The sequence below is a fragment of the Heterodontus francisci genome, chromosome 21 (genome assembly GCF_036365525.1).
Source record: "Heterodontus francisci isolate sHetFra1 chromosome 21, sHetFra1.hap1, whole genome shotgun sequence".
Lineage (NCBI taxonomy): Eukaryota > Metazoa > Chordata > Chondrichthyes > Heterodontiformes > Heterodontidae > Heterodontus > Heterodontus francisci.
The window spans coordinates 52,227,787-52,245,273 of NC_090391.1; the positions used below are offsets into that span (position 1 = coordinate 52,227,787).

Below are 17,487 nucleotides of genomic sequence, written 5' to 3' on the forward strand. Positions count from 1 at the left end.
TGGGAGTCAGAACTGCAGAATACCGGGATCTGCATCCATCCAACTCATCCACATTGAGATTTCTGCCCTCGGAATTTCTCAGTGAAGTGCCTTGTGATTCAGAGAATTAAATTAAATAGCTTGTACAGCATTTGGAAACTTCGGAAATGAGTATAAATATTGTGTAATATGTTACCTGGAGGTGGAACCAATATTGATTCATTTGCATTAATTATTAATAGAGTTATCAATTACACTCTCCAAAAATTCTGCTCCAGATCTTAGGGGAATTCGCTGTGTGCGCTGTTTTATTTAGTCAGCGACAATCTTCAAAACTAACCATTTTTACAGTATATCATGCTTTCTAATTCATACATTTATATGCACGGTGTCGTGTAATGATTAGTGTTTCTCACTCTCTTTCTGCATGATTCATACATTCCGTGGAGTATTTAATATCCAGACGTGTTTCTGAATCTCTTTCCACAAGTCCCATACTTTTTATATCGTGTGATGCAGTGTTTAATGAAAGATGCGGAGTTCTTTCCCAATCCCTGGGGAAAGGCCGGGAAAGTGGTTTGGGGGCAGTAGGTCTGCCATGATTTTATTGAACAGTGAAATATGGGTAGGCAGTATGGCCTAATCCTACTCCTATTAAATTATTTAATGTCCTTCCACATGTTTCATACTCTGGTCACCATGCGAAACAAATCCTGAATTCGTTTGCATATTTAAATTCAACAGTCAGTGCCCAGAACAATTTGTCTCGCTACTGTAAATGTTCGATGCGTGTTTGGTTATTTCTAACCATGGTAACGTTTCTTCAGGCACTAGCCCATGTGTTGTAGAGTTAGGTTGTTAAAAGTTACTGATAATGCTGTTGACGCACAGAATCCAGATTTTTTTTGATGTGAGGTCCTTTTGTCCAGTGCTTTGCTTATGTTTTAAGCTAAAATAACTGAATTTTATCAATTAATTTATTTCTGACATCTGCAAGAGCTCACTTAATTGCGAAAGTTGTTCAAATTGGACCTAAAATAATTTGATATAATTTAATTATTTACATTCTTAACCCACCTAATAATCTGCCGTGAGAAGCATGTACTGATAAACTCCCTGCATTGACTGCATTTTGTAATCCCTAAACCACCCCTGTACCTGGTTTTGTAACTCATTCAAGTGTTTAAATTCTGAGCTTTGAATATCCCACGTTTGTCCCGTTTCACTTCACCTTCCTTTGAATTTATTTTTATTTGTAATTAATATTTCTGTGTTACTGATTTGCAGTAAATTAAAAGGCATTGAAATTTACCTCAGGATCGGAAAATATTTACTTTCTGTTACCGTCCCTTCAAAAACCTGGGATCGGAATGCTGAATTCAATGCGAGTACCATCACCAGCGGGTTTACAAGCTGGTCTATCAGCACCCTCTTCTCAGGGCACCTAAACACGGTCATCAAAGGTGAGAGCACCATCAACACAAATTTACAGGGCGATGGGAAAAGGGAGTGGGAATAATGAGACACATCTTACAAACAGGTAGCATGGGCACCATGGGCTGAATGTTCCCTCTGTGTTGTTTCATTGTAAGATTCTTTGAGGGAGACAACCATCACCACCGCCTTCTCGGAGCACCGTCATATTGGTAATACATGGAGCCCACCCACCGTCACCACAAGGAGAGAGTGCATCCGGGTCTCCGTGTGTGTATATGTGAAAACAATTCTGGATACATTTTGGCCCATTACCAAAATTAATATGTTACAGAAATTGTATTTTCAATTTAAGGAATGAAGCTCAGATGAGATCACAGATCCCAATATAATTTCTTCTGCAACGTGACGGGAATAATGACCCTGAAGTTAGTTGTATTTGTGTCTTTTCTTTCTGACAGTTTCATTCATTTCTTGCCCCAGTGAACTGTAATTGTCAACTTCTCATTTCAGGCAGGCCTGGGAACAGTCAGGATGACCTGTCAGGTAATCGCCCTTGATTTTCACACTATCTGCTATTTCTCTGCTCTAATCCATCCCATTAAATAAACTAGGGCAACAATCTCAGTACCTTTTTGATCATGATTAACCTACTGCCATGTTGCTAGTCAGAAAGGGAATGTGCCCCTCACAGTGTTACTAAAGATCTTTTATTCTGGCTGAGAGATGGCTGTTGGCTTTATGTGGAGGGACATTAACTGAGGGTCTCTGAAAGCAGAGTGTGAAGCATCAGCTCCAATAACACTGCTCCCAAATGTGATCAGATTTTACACCTCACCAATCAGCGCTGAGATCGAGATCACGTGACCACCCAGCCCTGACTTTATTGGCTATGGTGGGTGAGGGTGCAATTTCTTCTGCTCTTTCCTGCTGCTGGGATCTCACTGTGTTCGTCCAATCAGTACTGAGCACGGAAACATGTAATAATTACAGCCACGCCCATCTCCCCATTTTTGCAGGTTAAGTCTGTTCTGAGCTGACATCGCCACCCGGATTCCATTGGAGCTGCTTTGTTGGTGGGAATTTCCGGTTGTCCATTGGTTCCATGCTGGATTGCACCGTTTATTAGCATTTCCCTCTGCTTTTTGCCATGTTTGTTATTTACTCTAGGTTTTATTCGGGTTCTGGACATACTCTGACACTAATTCCCCTCTTGCCTGGTGAATTTTTTTTTTTTAGAATTAGAACATTACAGTGCAGTGCAGGCCCTTCGGCCCTCGATGTTGCGCCGACCTGTGAAACCATCTGACCTACACTATTCCATTTTCATCCATATGTCTATCCAATGACCACTTAAATGCCCTTAAAGTTGGCGAATCTACTACTGCTGCAGGCAGGGCGTTCCACGCCCTTACTACTCTCTGAGTAAAGAAACTACCTCTCACATCTGTCCTATATCTATCACCCCTCAACTTGAAGCTATGTCCCCTCGTGTTTGCCATCACCATCCGAGGAAAAAGACGCTCACTATCCACCCTATCTAACCCTCTGATTATCTTATATGTCTCTATTTAGTCACCTCTCCTCCTCCTTCTCTCCAACGAAAACAACCTCAAGTCCCTCAGCCTTTCCTCGTAAGACCTTCCCTCCATACCAGGCAACATCCTAGTAAATCTCCTCTGCACCCTTTCCATAGCTTCCACATCCTTCCTATAATGCGGTGACCAGAACTGCACGAAATACTCTAGGTGCGGTCTCACCAGAGTTTTGTACAGCTGCAGCATGACCTCGTGGCTCCGAAACTCGATCCCCCTACTAATAAAAGCTAACACACCATATGCCTTCTTAACAGCCCTATTAACCTGGGTAGCAACCTTCAGGGATTTATGCACCTGGACACCAAGATCTCTCTGTTCATCTACACTACCAAGAATCTTCCCATTAGCCCAGTACTCTGCATTCCTGTTACTCCTTCCAAAGTGAATCACCTCACACTCTTCCGCATTAAACTCCATTTGCCATCTCTCTGCCCAGCTCTGCAGCCTATCTATGTCTCTCTGTACCCTACAACATCCTTCGGCACTATCCATAACTCCACCGACCTTAGTGTCATCTGCAAATTTATTAACCCACCCTTCTACACCCTCTTCCAGGTCATTTATAAAAATGACAAACAGCAGTGGCCCCAAAACAGATCCTTGCGGTACACCACTAGTAACTAAACTCCAGGATGAACATTTGCCATCAACCACCGCCCTCTGTCTTCTTTCAGCTAGCCAATTTCTGATCCAAAGCTCTAAATCACCTTAAAACCCATACTTCCGTATTTTCTGCAATAGCCTACCGTGGGGAACCTTATCAAACGCCTTACTGAAATCCATATACAACACATCCACTGCTTTACCCTCATCCACCTGTTTGGTCACCTTCTCGAAAAACTCAATAAAGTTTGTGAGGCACGACCTACCCGTTGCAAAACCGTGCTGACTATCTCCAATGAACTTATTCTTTTCAAGATGATTATAAATCCTATCTCTTATAACCTTTTCCAACATTTTACCCACAACCGAAGTAAGGCTCACAGGTCTATAATTACCAGGGCTGTCTCTACTCCCCTTCTTGAACAAGGGGACAACATTTGCTATCCTCCAGTCTTCCGGCACTATTCCTGCCGACAATGACGACATAATGATCAAGGACAAAGGCTCTGCAATCTTCTCCTAGCTTCCCAGAGAATCCTAGGGGACGCATCACGCGCTGGAAACCTGTGGGTTTATTTGACTGTAATCGCTTGATGATATTTCAAATACTTTACAGAGACGGTGAAGTTGAGACTGGTGAATGGGGGCGGTCGGTGAGTGGGAGAGTGGAGATTCTCTACAGGGACAGTGGGGGACAGTGGACGACTCTTACTGGGACCTGCAGGACGCCACTGTTGTGTGTCCAGAGCTGGGCTGCGGGACCGTGGTCTCTGCACTGGGACAGGCTCACTTTGGGGAAGGCTCCGGACCCATTGTGATGGAAGCTGTAAAGTGCGATGGGACCGAGGCCGCTTTGAGGGAATGTAAGTCACATGAATGGGATTACTATTCCTGGCCACACTCCAGTGATGCCGGCGTCATTTGCTCAGTTAAAAATGTTTCTCAGTCTCTCATCTCCCGCTGCGTCAGATAGAATCCGGAGGAAAAAGTGGAAGTAAAATAATCCGTGATGATCCATACCTGGACCGTGAGATAATCCTTATAGTATTGTCTGGTTAGTAATAATGTTATATAACTATTAGAATCACTGTTTGTTAAAATTATATCACTCGTATTATATTTAATAAACATTCTCCACCGGGAGTAATAAATACCTGATACTGAGTACATTTATAACACAGACAGAGCAGTTTCCATTGAGATTTTCCCTGAAGCACAGTGAATGATCTGAACTGCTGCAAATGGCACAATCTCAATCTAACTCTCCATTCATCAACCCAAAAGCCGCTACCGGGGATGTTCTGTCAGCCCGATTGTGCGCCTCTGCTGATCGCTGGCCTCAGATCTGGTATATTGTACATGTTGTGAAGCTGAAACTGTGGAATAGCGGAGGGAGGTTTCTCAGCCTCGGGGATCTGGAGCAATGGATTATTGTGGGTATCACAAGAGGAAACTGCGTTTTAAGATCCCATCGCTGCCTGTGCATTCCCATTTAAGTTTGGGAAATATTATGAAAGTGAAATGCACAGAACATTAAACAACAGAACTGCCATAGTGCAGAAAGCAATTGCAATGATTAAACTCAACACCGCTGAACTATTGGAAGAAAAGCGGCGAGTTTTCCTGAAATCCTGGCCAGTTACTCTAAGAAAGATAGTGAAAGACCTCAAGAGGACAAAGAGAGGCTGGTGAAATGGGTGGACACGTGGCAGATGAAATTTAATGCAGAGAAGTATCAACTAACGCATTCTGTTTGGAACAAGGAGGAGAGGCAATATCACAGCATCGCAGAACTGTTACAGCGCACAAGTGGCTATTCAGACCATAGTGTCACACTGCCTCTCTGAGAGAGCAAGTCATTCAATTCCATTCCACTGCCTTCTCTCCATAACCCTACACATTCTTCCTTTTCAATTAATTGTCCAATTCCCTTTTGAATGCTTCAATTGAACCTGCCTCCACCAAATTCTCAGGCTGCGCATTCGGGAACTTAACCACTCACTGCATGAAAACGTTTTTCGTCAAGTAATGTTTGTTTCTTTTACCCATTACTTTAAATCTGTGCGCTCTCCTTCCCAATCCTTTCACAAGAGGGGACAGTTTCTCTCTATCTCCCCTGTCCAGATAGCTCATGCTTTCGAATACCTCTATCAAATCACCTTCAGCCTTCTCTTCTCCAGGGAAAACAGTCCTAACTTCGGCAATCTATCTTCATAGCTGAAATTCCTCATCCCTGGAAACATTCACCTGAATCTTTTCTGTACGCTTTCAAATGCCCTCACGTCTTTCCTCAAGTGCGGCACACAGAATTGGACGCAATACTCCAGCTGAGGCCGAACTCGTGTCTTATACAAGTTCAACACAAATTCCTTGCTCTTTTTCCATATTAATAAAGCCCAGGACACAGCTCTCGCAACCTGTCCTGCGATCTTCAATGACTTATGCACACATATACCCAGGCACCTCTTTTCATGCGCCCCCTTTAGAATTGAGCCCTTTATTTTCTATTTTGTTTCAATGTTCTACCTACCAAAATGAATCACTTCACATTCCTCTGCATTGAACTTCATCTGTCACCTGTTTGCCTATTCTACCAAATTGCCTACGTCCTTTTGAAGTTCTGCACTGTACTCCTCACAGTTCACAATGCTTCCAAGTTTTGTATCATCTGCAAACTTTGAAATGATGTCCTGTACAACAAGGCCTAGGTCATTAATAGATATCAGGGAGAGCAAGTGTCCCAGGATTGACCCCTGTGGAATTCGACTACAAACCTTCATCCAGCCTGAAAATTATCCATTAACCACTACTCTTTGTTTCCTCTCACAACACAAATTCTTTATTCTCCAAAGTGCCTGATGCAACACATCCAATTACCTTTATCCAAACCAGTTTAAATATTGATTTTCCGCTGAACCAGGAGCTCTGCATATTTTGAGTTCAATTGCCATAGACACATCCTGATCCTGCCCAAAATTTCGCAGAGAGATCTTGTTTTCTGCCCTCTTTGGTCCGGTCCAACAGTCATATATTGATATAATTAGTAGTTTAGTTCATTGATCTTTTGCAGACAATAGCAATTGCTAATGTGCCTCACACGTATCGTTTACTCATTTAAGATAAGCTCTTCCCTAATGGCATTGGCCTGTCTGGAAAGAGAGGTCTGCACATTGTCTGTTCAGACATGCTGTTTTCGTTTCTAAAATTACTCGAATATCTTCATTGTCAAAGACAGAGTCCCATCCTTACAAAAGTAAGCGATTCTGTTATGTAATTAACATTAAATTGATTTATGATAATGTTTTAATCACCACAACCCGAGAACATAGTTCAGTACAAAGATGCAGCATATTGGACTGCTGATATTCAAGGGCAGTACTTGTGGACGTTACATTCTCCGGTGTGAAGCGGAAGTGATGAATAGGGTGGTTGAAACTTTAAACCAAAAAGGCAAAGCGACATCTGGCGAACTATCTGGTAATATAAAACTGAATGCTTTGAATCACAGAAAGCATCATCGGTTCCTACTCTACTTTGAAAAAAAATGCTCATTAGTCAAAGATCATCCACGAAGGGAAAGAACACGCACAGCATATATTCTCCATCACAAATCTTCCTCCTAAACCACTCCCCTGCCTCATCCACCCTCAACTCCAAACATAACTGAGAGGAGCTCGTGAACGTTTAGTTACAAAGTTCAAAAAATCCATTCAGTCGCCTCCACTGCTTCCCTTTCTTCCTCAACCCACCAGGCCTAACTTCCTATCAGTGTGCCCGCATCCCATCATCCTGAATTCGCATTGCTTGTGTCTCTACTGGAGTCCTTCACGCTATCTCTGAACTTATGCTGTCGATGAAATCCGCATCTTGCTGTCTGCACCCTATTTCTACCAAACTACTGAACACACACGTTCCCTTCCTGGTCCCCATGTTAGCTGACAATATGAACGATTCTCTCCCTCGCTTCATGTTCTGACTCCTCTCCTTCAAATCGGTTCGAATCGTACTTCCCCTTAAAGAAACCATTGACCACCTGTCCTTGCAAATTACTGCTGCAGCTCCAACTGTTATTACCTCACCAAGGTCCTTGAATGTGTCGTCGCCTCTCAAATCCATGCTCATCTTTTATGGAGCTGCATGTTTCAATTCCTCAAATCTGGTTTATTGCCAAACCACAGTACCAAAACAACTTTAAAGGGTGGCACAGTGGCCCAGTGTTTAGTACTGCAACCTCACAGCTGCAAGGACCCAGGTTCGATTCTGGATGCTGTCTGTGTGGAGTCTGCAGGTTTTCCCTGTGACTGCATGGGTTTTCCTCCGACAGCCAAAGACTTGCAGGTTGATAGATACATTGGCCGTTGTAAATTGTTCCGGCTGTAGGTAGGGGATATGGGATTGTTGCAGATTCGGTGGGCCGAAGGGTCTGTTTCAGCGTTGTATCGCTAAATATAAAATAAAATATGTATGTATAAAAAAGAACAACTCTTATCAAAGTCAAAAAGGGCATCCTAAGTAATTGCGACAAATATAAAGAGATTCCTCTTTCTTGACTTGTCTGCAGCTTTTGATATGATTGATCATGGAATTCTGCTCCAATGCCTCTCCATTGACACCCGGCTGGGTGGGACTGCATGTAGCTGGTTCCAATCTTATCTATTCAGTCATAGTCAGAAAGTTACCTGCAATGGCTTCTCGTCCCGCTCCTGCAAAGTCACCAAAGATTGAAGACTAAAGTCCTTCGACTTCTCATTTACATGCTGCCTCTCAGTGATATCCACAAAGACAACCTTAGTTTTCACAGATATCTCACGGTACGCAACTATACCTCAAATCCAACATTCTTGATCCCACCACTGCTTGGGAACTGCCAGAATTCCAGTCTGACATTCAGTACTGCGTTTGCAAAAAATTCCCACATTTCAGTATTGAAAGGATAGAAGTCATTGCCGTCAGTCCCCATCGCATCTGCTCCCTTGCCACCAACTCTATTTCTCCCCATGCCAACCGTCGGTGACTGAGCTTGACTGCTTGTAACCTTGGTATTATATTTAACTCCTCGCACACATCCATACCATCACGACCACTGTCTATTTTCTACCTCCATAATATCAACTGACTTTGCCCGTATCTAGTCTTACCCATTGCATTGTTCCCTCTAAACCTGATGATTCTAATGCATTCCTGGCTGTCTTCCCTGGTTACAACCTCTGCAAACACTGCTGCCTTGACCACGTGTCACTCAGCCATCTGCCCTGTGCTCACTGACCTACATTGCCCAGCAATGCGTGATTTTAAAATTCTCATCCTTGTTTTCAAATCCCTTCCTGGCCTCACAGCTCCTGTCTTTGCAATCGGCTCCAGGCTGACAGCTCCCAGTTCTGGCTTCTTGAGCATTCCTGATTTTAATTGCACACCATTGGCGGCCGTGCCTTTCGCTGTGAAGGACACACGCGCTGGAGTTACTTCCTTAAATCTCTCTACCTATCAATCTCTTCCCTGCTTTAAGACACTCCATAAAACCTAAATCTTTGACTTAGCTTCTGGTCATCTGACCAGAATATTCTTAGGCACTCCGTGTCTAACTTTCTTTGATATGACTCCTGTATAGCACCTTGGGATGGTTTATTACGCTAATGGCGCCAGATAAATGCAAGTCACTTGCTATTCAAGATAAAGGAAATAGGAGATGGCAGTAAATGTCGGACCAAGATAATAGATAAGGGTAACATACGTGGACAAGCAACAGATATAGTTACATAACATGAGTGTAAAATGATGGTTAATCACGTGAGTGATTGCCTTTACAACAATGTATGTAGCGTTTGAAACATAAAAGGGGGACTGGAGGCCAGAACTTGTCAGCGCCAGATGTTGTAGGATATCTGAAACATTTCTGCGCATTTCATTACATGTAATAGGTAAATGCAGACAGATTGTCTGCTATAAATATTGTAGAGTTTCATTTACTTGTCACGCATGCATTTAGAATGTTTATTTCCAGCGAGTGATGGCACAATGAGTTGGATTGAGTCATGAGGTGAATGCCAAATGTAAGTCTAATCCTCCTATATTGTTGTCCAACAGACCATTTGCAGTTAAGGGTGTCCGATGGTGGGAGCCCATGTGCTGGCCGAGTGGAGATTTATTACAACGAGACATGGCGCTAAGTTTGTGATGACTCCTGGGATCTGGTGGAAGTCAACTTGGTTTGCAAACAGCTGGGTTGTGGAAAAGCATTAGACATGATACTTCCTGCTTCTTGTGAACCAGGCTCAGGGTCAGCTTGGTTGAATGAACTGAACTGTTTTGGTAACGAATAATTTCTCATGGGAATTTCCCTCAGCATCGTGGGGTAACCACGACTGTTCTCATAAAGAAGATGTGCGGATCATGTGTTCAGGTAAGGCTGCTATGAATGTACTCATTTTATGTAGTGGTGTAAACGAGGATTCACACAGAAATTATGATATAGAATTGCATGGAATGTGTCATGGACTTGTCTCGTTTTTTCGCCTACGATTAAAAACAATGTGCAACTTTAAGACTCTGTTAAAAATAGAGCACCTTTAAGGGAGAGAACGTTCTGGAATTTCTAAGGCACAGTGTGCCAGAAGCTGCATTTTGTTACCGAGGCGGCAGCGGGAGAGAGAGGTCACATGGTGTAATGTTACTACTTAACTGTGTGTAAAACTGAAAAAAAAGCGGCTGAACGCAGACTCACCAGCGAAACGAACTGAAGAGAAAGGAGCTGTTTATTCTCGCTCAGCAAAATTTCGATAGAGAGCTACAGGCCGAATTAATTACCTAAAGAGGAAATTCCTTTTTTTTTTCAAGAAACCGTTTGTATTGCTGAAGGAACTGCTGTTGCCTCCTGCAGCTCAACACTTAAACGCCTGTTAAGAACAGACCAGTGCATCCAATCCTCATGAAGACTTCGAGTGGCCTTTGACTATTTCCACATTAGAATGCCTCATCCACCAGGAAGGTAATCCACAGGCTTACTTATTTTATTCGTTCTTGAGAAGCAGCTAAATTTCAAAAACACTAATTTTAAAACGAGTTAACTACTTTTGGTTTTGAATGCATGTATGCGAATGTGGGGAGTTAGTTTAAAATCATCAGGTCTTTAGTCATAGGTTTATCTTAATAGTATTTAAGACTTTTGTTTCAATAAATAGTTAATTTGTTGGTGTCTGAAGATACTTGGTTTGGTCTCTTTTATTCTGGGGTTACCAGAGTGTTTATTTTGGCAGTTTTCCAATTGGGTGTGAAAGCTTAATAATGTGCTGCGACCTGTGGAGTGACGGGACTGAATATATTAATTGGGTGGCTCGTCTGAGATCAGAATCAGATGAATTGTGGGTCTCATGTTTGGAATCATATAAATTACTTGTCTTTTGGACAGCATAAAATTTTGGATCTTGTGTCTGGCAGCATATTAATTGCTGTCGGCTTTGGGATCATATTAATTGGAAACTTGGTTGTCAGGATCCAAATCTAACACCAATTATGAAAAAATGGAACGAATTTTCTTGTATAGTACGGCAGAGTCTATAACATCAGAATGGCTCAGCAGTTGCAGCAGAGTTCTCGGGAAAGGAAAATGTTTCCCTCAGTGGCTCGATACCTTTAACTCAGAATAAATGAAAAGAGTTGGCAGCAAAATTGTGGTTGGAATTGAAATTCCTTTTTCAGGAATTGAAAGTCAACAATGCAGCGATAATTGACCTAATAGTCAATAATTCTAATAATTAGAAGGAAAATAAGAGGAACAAGAACGTACTAAGTCAGAGATTGATGCAGCAGAATTGGCAAACATTCAGTTGCAGTTAAGTCAACTGGAGCTTCAACAGGAAACAGAAAAATAAATAACAATAAGAAAACTTGAGGCTGGAAAAGAATTAAGAAAACTTGCACTTGAAAAAGAGGAAAGGGAGAAAGAGAAGTAATTTAGCCTAAAAGAGATGGAACTAAGACAAAGGAATAGTCTTCAATCCAGGGAAATGTCGGGTCATGAGGAATCTGAATTCAGCCCAGGACCCAGCAAAAAGCTGTTTAATTTATAAAAGCTGTTCCTACGTTGGGGGAAAGGGACGTAAAGGCACTTTTTTCCTTTCTTTTGAAAAAAATAGTCAAACAGATGAAATGTCCGAAGGAAAGCTGGACACTGATTTTGCAAAGCCGGTTGGTCGGCAGAGCTCATGAAGTTTATGTGCTGCTTCCTGAAGAGGCTTCTGCAGAGTGTGGGATGGCAAAAATCCTATTCTCCTCGCGTATGAGTTAGGCCCTGAAGCTGATGGTCAGAATTTTCAGGACTTGCAGAGATTGGCTGTGCAGACAAATGTAGAATTTGAGAGGGAGAAACAATTTAATTTTGACCGGTAGAGACGGGCAGTAAAGACGCACACCACATATGGGAAGCTTCGAGAATTAATTCGCTTAGAGGAATTTAAAAATTGCATTCCTTCAGTAGTGTGAACTCATGTAGATAACCTGAAAATTTTGAAATCTCTGCAGGCAGCGGAAGTTGTAGATGATTTTGACCTTGTGAATAAGCAAAACCTTTTGTCCGTCACCCCCATAAACCCAAGAATGATAGAAAGTGGGAGAGTGACAGGAAGGCAAGTATCCGGGGACAAGAATGAACAGTTGGAAATGCCCAAGTAGCACCTCCTGAAGTCAGAAAGGAAGGTGCTGAGGATCGAAGTGAGGTTCGCAAGCCAACGTGTTATCATTGACACAAAACGGGACATCTTCGTTCAGAATGCTGGAAATCGCAAGGTAAACCCATAGGACTCAGGGTACACAAAGTTAGCGCAGAGGAAAAGACTCTGCCTAAGAGGATAGCATACCAGGCTATAGCTTTAAACAGCAGCTTTAAAACAAGATACATAAAGGAAAGTGAGGATAGACGTTAAGAAAACGATGCCCGAACGTTATGATTTTCTTTTTTAAAGGAAAAAGGAACTGCGCATCCTTTAGGTGAAGTAGGAAGACATGTCATTATACTCAGGGATACAGGAGCAACCCAAATTTACTGGGGAAAGGTATAACGTTTCTACCAGAGATCGCCTGGAATGTTAAAGTTTTACTTAATGGAGTTGGCAGGGAGTATATACCCGCATCTTTATATAAAGTATGCCTAGAGAGTGACTTAATATCTGGTATGGTAACTGTACAAGTTAGAACATATAACATAGAAAAAATGCAGAACTGAAGGAGGCCATTCAGTTCATCATGTCTGCGCTGGCCGAATAAGCCATCCACCCAAACTAATCCCACCTTCTAGTACCTCGCCCACTGTCCCGCAGGTTATAACACTTTGGGTGCATGTCCAGGTGCCTTTTAAAACAATTGAGGATCTCTGCCTCCACCACTGATCCTGGCAGTGAATTCTAGACACCCACCATCCTCTGGGTGAAAAAAGATTTTCCTCCAGTCCCCTCTAATCCTTCTACCAAACACCTTAAATCTGTGTCCACAGTTTGACAATCAAGGGAATTGATCGACTCCTAGGAAATGATTTGGCGGGATCAAAAGAATCAGTTTTGCCTACAATTACAGAGGAACCAAGTGAATTATGGAAACAGAGCAATTACATGAACAAGTTCCAGGAATACTTCCTGCGTGTGTAGTCACCCGAGCAACAGCTAAACAGGATCCATTGTCTGAGGTATACGTGGCAGCACAAACAGATATCCGAGTATCTGAAACCTTATTTGGGGATTTATCATTGCATTACAGCAAGCTGGTCCAGAGATATACCGAATATCACAAAGGCTCTGACAGAAGCTGAGGCAAAAGGCGTTCCAGAAGCCTATTATATGATTGTGAGGAGGGAATAGAGACTGCCTCATAGACCTGCGGATGAAGACTAGACAGTTGTTGAACAGATAGTGGTACCACCAAAATATTACTCGAGATTATTAAGGTTAGCACATGACATTCCTTTTGCACAGCTTAGACGAGTTCAGAAAACCAAATCACGTATAAATGAACCTTATTACTGGCCAGTTCTTCCAAAGGATGTGAGACAATTTTGTAGGACATGCCATACCTGCCAAATGGTAGGAAAACCGCAACCTACCACAAAACCGGCACCAATAGTTCCCATACCTGTGATTGAGGAACCATTTAACAGGGTAATGGTAGATTCTGTAGGATCTTGGCCAAAATCAAAATCTGGACCTCAATACATATTTACCATCATGGATATGGCTACTCAATTTCCAGAGGCCATTCATGTGAGGACAATTAATGCTAGAATAATAGTAGCAAAGTTAGCACAATTCTTTTCGAGATATGGGTTATCACTTTATGTTCAATCGGGTCAAGGTTCGAATGTCATGCCTAAGGGATTTCAAGAAGTATGAGCAATTAGGGGATTAGGCAGTTAGAATCTTCAGCATCAAACCAACAGTCACGGGGTGCTTTAGAGAGATACCACCAAACACTCAAAACAATTATTAGAACAGACTGTCACGAATATCCACATGACTGGGATAAAGGGCAAAACTTTCTTTAATTTGCCCCCAGAGACTTTCTTGAATGAGTCCTGAATGAGTGAATTAGGCTTCATTCATTTCAAATTGGTTAACAGCTATGAGGTAAGAAGTCTTGTACAACTCATAAAAGACAGATTATTCGAACAAAACGCTGAATCTCCGAAGTTAGATTATATATCTGTGTTCTGGGAAAGGGTCAGGAGAACTTTTGGTGCGGCTCAGGATCACATTAAATCATCCCAAGCCAACATGAATAAATGAGCAGACAAGAATGCAAAACCCCGCGATTTTTAACCAGGGAATGAAATATTAGTGTTATTACAGTTACAGGGTCAACCATTATAAACACGGTTCAGTTGCCCATAAAGAGTTGGTAAGGTAGATTACTTGATTGCTACCCCTGATCGTCGAAGGAAGAATGGTTGTGTCACATTAATATGTTCAAGCAATATTATCTCAGTGAGGAGGATAAGCCTGTGCAGATATGTCAGGTAATCGGCATTCTTGAGAAGGGAAAGGAAATTGAGGATGAGGCAGAAGGATGCATGGAAAATTCTCAGATTGAACATCCAACACTCAGATTAGGGAGTGCAGAACGGCTAGGAAAATTGGAGAACATGCTTTTGCACTTGGAGGCAAAACAACGTAAAGAGCTAACCAGGCTTTCAACAGCAGTTAATGGAGTTTGTAGGGATACACTGGGATGTACAACCTTAGTCACACATGATCGAGATAAAGGGGGACTCGTTCCTTCAAAACAACATGTTTACCGCTTATCTCTGGTCAAACAGGCCCAAAGAAAAGCTAAGATCCAGTACATGCTGGAAAACAATTTGATCGAGCATCGTCAAAGGAGCTGGAATTCACCAATAGTGCTAGTATCAGTTCTGATGAAGAGTCACTGACCTGAAACGTTTACTCTGTTTCTCTCTCTACAGAAGCTGCCAGACCTGGTGAATATTTCCAGTACTTCTTGTTTATATTTCAGATTTCCAGCATTTTGCGTTTATAATGGGCTGGTATCTATACCTGAAAGGGTGAACCCAATTTTGTATGGACTACAGAAAAGTCAATGAGGTAATAAAGGCTGGCTCCTCCCCAATTCCGCGTTTAGAAGACTGTATTGACAGAGTGGGCAGTACTGGATTTACTCCCAAGATCGACATGTTAAAGGGATACTAGCAAGTTCCTTAGTCTTGTCGAGGCAGATATATCAGCTTGTCTAACATCTGACAGTCTTCATCAGGCCACTTGATGCCATTCAGGCTTAAATGGAAAGTCCCAAGCCACTTATCAATGATGAATGATTCAGTTTTTCCCGACTGTGTAGTGTATCTCAATGATGTACTAATATACAGAAACGCTTCGCAAGAACACTTAAACCAACCAGAAAATATGTTTTAAAAGTTACAAGCCATGGACTTAGTGATAAATCTGGCAAAAAGCGAATAGGGAAAAGCAAGAGTAACATAGCTCGGACACATAGCGGGGCAAGGACAGTTACTGCCCAAAACGGCAAAGGTACAAGTCTTAGTAGAGTTCCCTATCCCTGAACCTAAGTGGAAAATAATGAGGTTTTTAGGGATGTGCGGTTTTTACCGGAAATATGTACGGAAATGTTGTACTGTGGCTGCTCCATTAACCAATTTACAGCAAAAAAGAACAACAATGTAGTATGCTCAGATGATTGCCAGACAGCTTTTTAAAAGATGAAAGCAATCTTAACTAATGAGCCAGAGTGGGCTGCTCCAAATTCTGCTAAACCATTTAAAATAGCAATTGATGCTAGCGACCTGGGGGTCACTGCAGTACCATTGCAGGATGACGAATCGGGCATAGAGAAGCCAGAAGGGTATTTTTCAAGAAAACTAAGTTGTCATCAAAGAATGTATTCCACTGTGGAAGAAGAAATATTAGGACTTTTGATGGCTCTCAAACATTTTGAAATATCGTTCTGCTGAGACGATAAATAAATATTAATATACACTGACCTTAACACATTAACGTTCGTGTAAAAAAATAAAACCGAAATGTTAAAATATTTAGATGGAGTCTGTTATGACAGCCAAATCATCCAAACATTTTACATATATCGGGAAAAAATAATGCTATTGTTGACACTTTGTCCCGAATTTGACCTTATTAAATTATATGGATTGCGATGGTATAAAGATAATGCTGTAAACTATCAGTAGAATTAATTGCGTTTGAATGTGGAAGAAAATGTTATTTTTATCCCAGTTCCTAATATTTTTTAGTTTTTGCAACGTAATGAAAGACATTGCAGGAATGGCGTTTCATTTTGCCATATGCGAGGGTATTGTTTTCACATTAGATTAAGAACAGTGTGTGCCTTCATGATTCTGTTAAAAATAATGCTGTAGGGATAGAAATAGGGATAGAAAGTTTTGGAATTTCAAAGGCATTGTGTGCCAGAAACAGCATTTTTGTTACTTTGGCAACAGCAGGAGAGAAATGTCACATGTTATGATGTTTCTATTTAATTGTGTAAATTTGGCAAATCTGGCTTGAAACCAGACTGGCTAGAGAAGCACACTGAAGAGAAATTAGCTGTTTATTGTCTCTCAGCAAAGATTCGACAGGGAACTACGGGACTAAAGAAGAAAAGCCACCTTTTTTTCCAATAAACCATTTGTATTGCTGAAGGAACTGTTGGTGCCTATTAAGAATAGACTACTGCATCAAACCCTCGTGAAGACTAGCAGCGGTCTTTGACTAATTCCCCGTTAGAATACCTCATCCATCAGGAAGGTAATTCACAAAGACTTGCTTATTTCATTTAATCTTAGAAAGCAACTAATGTTTGACAGCACGTCTATTAAAACCAATTAACTACAGTTATTTTTTAATGTATGTGTGTACATGGGGGAGTTGGAATGAAATAAGAAGTCATACTGTCTTTAGACCTAGGTTTGTCTTCATAGCGTTTAAGATTTATTTCTTCATAAATAGTTAATTTGTTGTTGGCTAAAGATACCTGGTTTGGCTTGTTGTATTCCGGGGGTTTATAGAATGGTTAATTTCGCTGTTTTCCAATTGGATGTGAAAGCTTAATAATATGTTGCAACCTGTGGAGTGAGGGGACTGAATTGAAGTGCGTTGTTCAGGTCGTGGCCATAATAAATGTACAGCATAGAATCGGGCCATTCGGCCCAACTAGTCTATGTGGTATTTATGTTGCACACGTGCATCACCCCAAATTACTGCATGCAACCCTCTCTGCATGTCCTCCAATTTCTTTGTCCCTCATGTCCTTATCGAGCTTCACTTAAAATACATCTGTGCTGTTCGCCTCAACTATTGCATGCGGTCGAAGTTCCACATTCGATTCACACCCTCTGTTGAAA

General features: G+C 41.7%; 1 long non-coding RNA gene across 1 annotated transcript; it reads left to right on the forward strand.

Annotated features, from left to right (window-relative positions):
* The first annotated feature begins 1,360 nt into the window (after positions 1–1,360).
* LOC137381018 (uncharacterized) lies at positions 1,361–4,604 on the forward strand. Its single transcript, XR_010977108.1, has 3 exons — positions 1,361–1,442; positions 1,927–1,959; positions 4,231–4,604. It is a non-coding gene; the product is annotated as an uncharacterized lncRNA (long non-coding RNA).
* The last annotated feature ends 12,883 nt before the right edge of the window (positions 4,605–17,487 follow it).